Raw genomic sequence first — 8,464 nt, forward strand, 5'->3', positions numbered from 1 at the left:
AAAGTTACATATAAAAAAGTTTGAGTTAAGAAGCTTCTCGTTTTTTTTAAGTCGGGAAAAGTATTTAAGCAAATATTTGTATACTGTTAGGTTGTGTTACAAGCACAATCTTAAGCAGCCCGACTGGGGAAGTACCTTACAAAAGATCAGAACTAAATATTCCTTAAAATTTCCTGCGGTGAGTAAGGTGACCAGAGCTCCTAGAGAAGATTGGTAGGTACCCTACCCGGGTTGGCAACGAGCTTGCGATGCTTCTGGTATTGCAGGTCTCTATAAGGTACGGTAGTTTTTTAAAAAGATTGTACGAAAAGGATGTAAAAAAAGGTTTGTGTTGTTGTTTCATACCTGTGCGTTTTCCAAACATCTAAAACGATCCGCTTATTAATTATAACTAGCACTCTTATCTCATCTGATATCGATCGTAAATCATATCAGATGAGATGAGAAGTAAGAAGTAGAGAACGTAGAGATCGTAGAGACAATATAGAGTTAAAGACAGTAGAGTATACCTATGTCAAAACACATTGGAAAGCGTTGTTGACTAGAAGCTAGCAATACTTCCTATATAGGACACAAGGCATTTAATATTTTAACGATTCTCAATTGTTTAATAAGAAATTACGCTAGAAAAGACGCTAGTAACGTAAACTTGAAAACTAAAACCAATTTTTTTTTTCCTTTTTTTTACAAGTACATGACGCTCACTTCGAGCTGCTAATTACACTCAATGCTAGCTAAAAGCTACTAGTTGTATAACCGCTTCCTGCTTCGGCCTGTAATATCCCACTATTGGGTATAGGCCTCTTTCCCCATGTATGAGCAGGATTAAAGCTTAATCCACCACGCTGCTCCAATGCGGGTTGGCGGATATATTCCCTACTATGAGAGACGATTGCTATTAGATGTACATGTACATGATAACAACCGGGACCGACAGCTTAACGTGCTCTTTGAAGCACGGTGGGGAGACCCACAAGGACTGCACAAACACCCAGACCACGGCAAACATCTGTATGGAAAATACAAATGTTTGTCATGTGCGGGGATCGAACCCGCAACCGCTAGCGCAACAGCCACAAACCAGCGCTATGATCGAGAACCATCGGAGCTAGCACAAACACTTATTATTTTGGTTTTGTATTGAGAGGATATTAGATTACGATTAGGATTTAGATTCGCTATAATTATGTATGTTGTGTGGTCACGGGCACATAATTATGCACATACTATTAGGATGAATTCTTAAAATTTTGAAATAAAAATTAACGCCTCTAAATTCACAATAAATAGTTAAATACACGTGCAAAACTTTACCAAATACTTTTATAGATAGTTCTAATGTAATGTATTGCTTTGTGTGGGTTACGCGATATGTTTACTGTTTGTTAATTCGTTAGGCAGACTCGCCTACTAAAAACTTTATACACCTACTTACTCCTGAGAATGAGTATTTTATATCATACTAGCTGACCCCGCAAACGTTTCTTTGCCATTTAAGTTATTAACCCGCTTAATCCCCCCCCCTCCCCTTATAACTTAGGGGTATGAAAAATAGATGTTGGCCGATTCTCAGACCTACCCGATATGCCCACAAAATTTTATTAAAATCGGTCGAGCCGTTTCGAAGGAGTTCAATGTTTAACACCATGACACGAGAATTTTATATATTAGAAGATTTAATTTACTTTTTGATTTACATGCCAGAACATGTTTTTATATTTTTATGAATACAATAGAAAAGAGAATATACTTAATTGTACGTCACTTACGATTTAACATAAATTACTTAAATATACATTAGAATATAAATGAACCCAGGCGGTGTTTTTGCTAAGTAACAAATTGTCTAAATAACAACGGAATTAAACAAGAATTTGTAAAAAAAAATAATAACAAAAAAATAGGTAGTTTAATGAAAATGTTTCTTTACTGTTGCTATAAGCCCTAGCGACAAGCTTACGCCCAATGTGTAAAAACCAATAATATTAAGTGCAGTGAGTTGATGGTTGGTAAATAGTAAATACAGCTGTTCGCATCACGTGAGCGTAATTATGGAGGTCAGGCGGATGCGATGAAGTCGAGGTTTAGTTATAATCACTAAAATACTACGCTACCTTCTTAATTTATTTAAAATAAGAAGTGAATTTATTATTTATAATATTCAATTGTTTTTATCATACCATCATTCATACAGTTTTATTGTTTTTAACCGACTTCCAAAAAAGGAGGAGGTTCTCAATTCGACTGTATTTTTTTTTTTTTTTTTTTTTTTTTTTATGTATGTTACATCAGAACTTTTGACTGGGTAGACCGATTTCGACAAATTTTGTTTTAATCGAAAGGTGGTGTGTGCCAATTGGTCCCATTTAAATTTATTTGAGATCTAACAACTACTTTTCGAGTTATATCTAATAATGCGTTTTTACTTGACACTTTTTTCGTCGACCTACGTTGTATTATACCGCATAACTTTCTACTGGATGTACCGATTTTGATAATTCTTTTTTTGTTGGAAAGGGGATATTCCTAGTTTGGTACCATGATAAGGAAACCAGGATCTGATGATGGGATCCCAGAGAAATCGAGGGAAACTCTCGAAAATCCGCACTAACTTTTTACTGGGTGTACCGATTTTGATAATTTTTAATTTAATCGAAAGCTGATGTTTATCATATGGTCACATATAAATTTTATCGAGATTCGATAACTACTTTTTGAGTAATCTTTGATAACGCGTAGTTGCTTGACTATTTTTTCGTCGATCTACGTTGTATTACTTGTTGATGTAATTGAAGTCGGTTTTTTTTCGTTTGCGAGCAAACACAATTATTGTTTAATGTCAAATGTCAAAATAGCGGATTGCGAATAGGTTTCAAAAATGTTTTTATTTTTATTTTTGACGAAATATTATAATAGTTATTATTTAAAAGATTTTTGATGATATATTACAATAACACATGAAATAGACTTTAGATAAGTATGTACTATCAAATATATACGAAGTCATCAACACACTCATCAGAAATATCTGTTAAATAGAAAAATCACGACAATTTTTAAATAATTTTGACAATGTATTTCATTTATTTATACTCAAATAAAATAATTATTAAAATATTTAAAAATGGAATAGCGCGCATCATTGTAACCCTGCTTTCGTTGCAAATATAAAATGAAAAGCCGAATAAACAAAGTGATTATCAAATAGATCGATTCGTCGCTCGCCGTGGTCGGACACGTGCGGTGCGGTCACGTTGCGGTACACGAGGCGATCGCGGTCGAATGCCGTTTGTGTGACGTAACCAACATTATAACGGTCACGCTATAACCCTGACGCATACGTGACATCGAATTTTTTTTTTACTTTCAATTAATACATGTGATATCGAATCATAGTAAGATCCAACATTCAAGAATTTTAGAATGACTTGTTTACAGAACAATTCACTAAAAAAATAACAAGGAAAACAATAGTTTCGGTATTGTGAGACAATGCGTGTTGTTTTACACTCTAAATTTAAGGCTTAAAGAATAATTAAAAATATCAAAATCTACTACTATAAATAGTATAAGTTTCACGACACATAGATTATGGAAACATATCGTCCCTCTTTGAGAAGTATGTAGGTACAAATATTACTCGATATAGTTCAAGTAGTGTGGTGAGAAATTCTTAAAAATTAAATGTAAAAACATATATTCGATAAATGTATTTTGTAATAAATAAACCTCTCAAGAGTTCTGAAATTGTAGCTTTTTTGCTCGTGTGATAAAACGTGGTACATGCCGAATGTAACATGCATATTGTGTAATGTAACATAATTTATATGTATTTACATGATAAAAATTGTTTGTGTGAAATCTTGCCTTAGAATCTAACTAAAGTAAAACTTCTTTAGCTCCATCTTACTTATATCTCTCTCTCAACTTCCGTTTGTCTCACCTGCAAAACACTTTTCGTAACGCTCTCATCACGCATTCAATCAAAATCCCAAGTCAAGCGTTCGTAAGAAAGTTTTATTTCAATAACATATAAAAGTGGTCACGCTGTTTGTTCAATTAAATATTTAAAAATATTTTTGTGTCTAAATTAATTAAATGCAAAATATTTTAAACAAATTACTACGTTTAAATATCTATTTATAGACTGAATATTATAATTTTTATTTAAAAATTACCATAGCTTCATTGTTGTAAAATAAAACGTGCTAGCGCTGGATTTTTCCACGAAAATTTCCATTCACGTGTTTCGACTGCACGTTATCATAAAAAGTTATTTTTTGTTAAATATATAACATTAGACGACTTCTTAACGGGCTTTTTAATAAATTTATTTTAACGAATAGTATTCAATGAATTTATATTTTTTTCGAACTTTTATAATATATTACTAACTCCCACGGTTTTAGTTGAGTATCTTCTGATCCCGTGGGAATATCGGGATAAAATGTAGCCTATGTATTGTTTTTTTTTTATTGTGCCTATGTATTGTTCTGGATGTTTAGCTACGCTTAGCTAGTTTTTTCGTTAATACATTTTTATTTTTTATTTTTCTTGCACAAAAACGCAAACCTTCAAACTTTGTCTGACAATTACAAACAAACAAATAAACGCTAATTTCGGTCATTACTCTGGCGGATTTTCCAATCCTTCCATTTATATAATTATTTTCTTGTTGTGTTCTGTGTTATAGTGTACGCACGTGTTTGGGTTTGCCCACTCGTGCTGCAGGTGTAATTATTATCAGTTTATACAGATGCCAGTTAATTAATTACAATTTCTTTTGAGTATTTCAAAATGGAACAAGATAACCCTGGCATATTTGAAAATCTGGCGATTTAGTAAATATAATTTAGTTTTAATCGTTGTAAAAATATAAATATTGTGTTGCAGCAGTTGTCAAAGCAATTAACTATTTATATCTTTATATTTATTATTATTATAAGGATCACCAAAGTATCATATTAAAAAATCATCATATTAATACAAAAATAAAACAATTGTAGCTTTAATAGAAAATTATACTAGTGGTCTCTTTTTCAATCCCCGCTTATGACAAACATTTGTATGTATATAGGCTATAAAAATCCGAGCGTCTTGTATCGGACGACCCGATACAGTCATCAATCCATAGAGGAGGAGATTTTATATGTAAGAAATGTTAGTACGGTTAAGCGGTATTACAGCTGTCATATCTGACAGTTATCAGTCGCTTTATATCGCAAAACAACAATTATCTGCTATTACGACACAGTTCTATTTTAAGTAACGCAAAACGCGAGTTATTTTTAGATACTATTTGGCCTTTTAAAAGTGTAAAAGTCTGATTTAGCCTTGTGACGTAAGTCTATGTTGGTAATAGACAGAATCAACCATTTATTGGTCTCTGATTTTGCTTACTTATAAACAGTAATTTGGCATTAGTTTATATAAAAAATTTATGCTTACGCACTACACCTTATAATGAACGGTTACTAAAATTTGATAGCAAGCTCGTTCTCTTCCGGACTCTACCCCCGCTGTCAACAATCTCAAATAGGCTATAAGAAAGTAAGGTGCTTTATCGGCCAGTCCCAGGAAAGGAAAAAGGCCATAATTTAGTAGTGCATAAGTTTTTTTTTTAAATTGATATACAGAAAATGTTTTCTTGAAAATTATGATGTTTTGTCCATCATGAAAGTAAAATTCCATTCAACAGTCGTTAAATAGAGATAGATTATTGAAAACGGCCTTTGGACAAAAATTAAATTAATTAAAATATAATAAGTAAAAAAAAATGTTTGCTCACAAACGAAAATTTTTTTTTATTAAGACCACCATCATCACACGAAATCATTAAAGTCACAGGTACACCCAGTAGAAAGTTATGAGATATAAAAGTATATTTCATCATAACAAGAATCCAGCTTAGATTATAGTGTGTCGATTGTGATCACGTGCTGCCTCGCGCGTTAGGTTTCCTTCGCGTGATAAACATATTAGTCATAATATTTTTGTTACAAATTATCTTTCAGTTGCTATTCTACGGCTGTACTGCAATACAAATGTTCCTCGTAGCCTTGGCGTTTGTTTTGTTTGTTGCCCCAAAAAATAATTTAATGTGGTTTGAGTTTTTAAGTTCACGTTACTAGAGAAAAATTATAATATAATCACATATTTCTTATTGAGTTATTAAGTTGAGAGATCTGACAATCGTTAAAACATTAAACGCTTTGTGTCCTATATAGGAAGAATTGCTAGCAATGTGTTTTGACATAGGCATACTCTGTCTTAGTATACTATAACTTTATACTGTCACTACCATGATGTACGACGTGATAGAGTGCTAGTGATAATAAGTGGAACATTTCCAACGTCTGGAAAACGCACAAGTATGACAATATTTTTTATAATTGCAAAATATTATATATTATATATACCCTACTTAGATAAGAGATTTTTCCTTTCTTTTACCCTAAATTTAACAAAAAAAATCTCCACCTTCTTTTGATAATTTTTTTTCCCAAACAATATGTTTCACGCAATGTTATAGTGCTGTTTTATGTATTAGCTAATATTGGAAACTTTATTGATTTCAGTTATTGTAATTAGTCATAATATAATAATGTAATATAAAATTGTATGTTTCCCAAATTAAAAAATAAATAAATAAAATAATATTACCGCAGCTTATAGACACCTGCAACACCAGAAGCATCACAACGCGTTGCTGACCCTACCCCCAATCAACCAGAAGCTCTGGTCACCTTACTCACCACAGGACAACACAACACTACTTATAAGCAGTCATCATCATCATTCCAGCCTATTGCAGTCCACTGCTGGACATAGGCCTCCACAAGTTCGCGCCAAAAATGCGCGAACTCATGTATTTTGCCCATAGTCACCACGCTGGGCAGGCGGGTTGGTGACCGCAGGGCTGGCTTTGTCGCAGGGCTGTCTTGTGTTTCAAAGCCAGCAGTTGGATGGTTATCCCGCCATCGGTCGGCTTCTTAAGTTCCAAGGTGGTAGTGGAACTGTGTTATCCCTTAGTCGCCTCTAACGACTCCCACGGGAAGAGAGGGGGTGGCTGTATTCTTTGGTGTCGTAGCCACACACTACTACTAGTACTTGTAAGCAGTATATTTAGCTATATATTTAGTTTGTGTTGTATATTTCACTCCACACACAAAATTTCATCCCAATACTGGCGATATTATGGGTCTATTAAAAAAAAGTAGACTTTTTTTACTTTTTTAACTATCAACGTGATAAGTCGTTAATATTAAGTCGATAATCGACAGTCGTGGCAAGCACTACACGTCCGCTTCGGCCGGATGAGGGGAAGTGCCTGCAACTTCTTGTTTTTTACCCACCACAATGTATATAATATGTGTATACTATATATATTCAGATAATATCGAGCTTGTAATTTTAAACATTTAAAAATAGACGTAGTGACAAGCTGGATAATAAGCCCATGTGTGTAAATCAACAGATTTAATTTAAATATTATTGCATTCTATTTACAAATAATACATAAATAAATAGATCACTTAAGTCGTTTATTTTCACATAATTTTTTTTTAATGAGATATCTCCTCGCCTTATTGCTTCCACTGGTGACAAGTGGGCTTGTCACCAGTGGAAGCAACCCAAAATACCAAAAATTTGTACCATAACTATTTGTAAATAATTAGTTCTTAAGTTGTGAATTGATAATATACAGATTAATGTTTAATTTTGAAGGTATTTACATAAAGATTACGATATTGTTGTTATTTTAAAAAATAAAAATATTTACTAAACATAGGACTGTTGGCATAAATTAAGTATACGAAGTACAAAAATAATAAATTATCTGCCTCCATTAATCTAAGAAATAAGTAGTTTTTGTGGCTTTTTAGTCATAGAACGATATAATGTAAGTACACTGTTAAGATTACCTTATCTACTGTTACAGATAATAATTTTCAGTCTTGCTGACTTGTTTATATACTTAAATCTGATGTTGTTATGTAAATTTTATGTTAAGTCCACTTTAATTGTATTTTAACTCATTTATTTTGAACTCTGTTAACAATATAAATTTCCTTTTACTTTATTAATACAATAATGCGGTTACGGTTTGGTAATCATTAAACTATATAATAAAACTAAGTTAATAAAATGTGCGTGCCGATAAAACTTAAAAAGGAGTCCCGGCACCATAAATGAACTTATATAGTGTGATAGCCCTTTATCCCCCCTCGAACAAGAAAGTTCCCGTTTTAACCGAAAGGGCGTGTTATTAAAGATACAAGGGCTTTTCCAACCCTTCAACTTGGAAATTAACTGTAGTGGCGCCATCTGTTGTCGAGTATTTTAACTTCATTCAGAACAACGATTATTTGGGTTGTATTTCGAAAGGCGCTGCGAGCAATTGCAGCATGTGTAGTGATGGCGCGAAATTTAAAATTCCAATTTCAATAGTCTTAAATTACAT

The sequence above is a fragment of the Melitaea cinxia genome, chromosome 6 (genome assembly GCF_905220565.1).
Source record: "Melitaea cinxia chromosome 6, ilMelCinx1.1, whole genome shotgun sequence".
NCBI lineage: Eukaryota > Metazoa > Arthropoda > Insecta > Lepidoptera > Nymphalidae > Melitaea > Melitaea cinxia.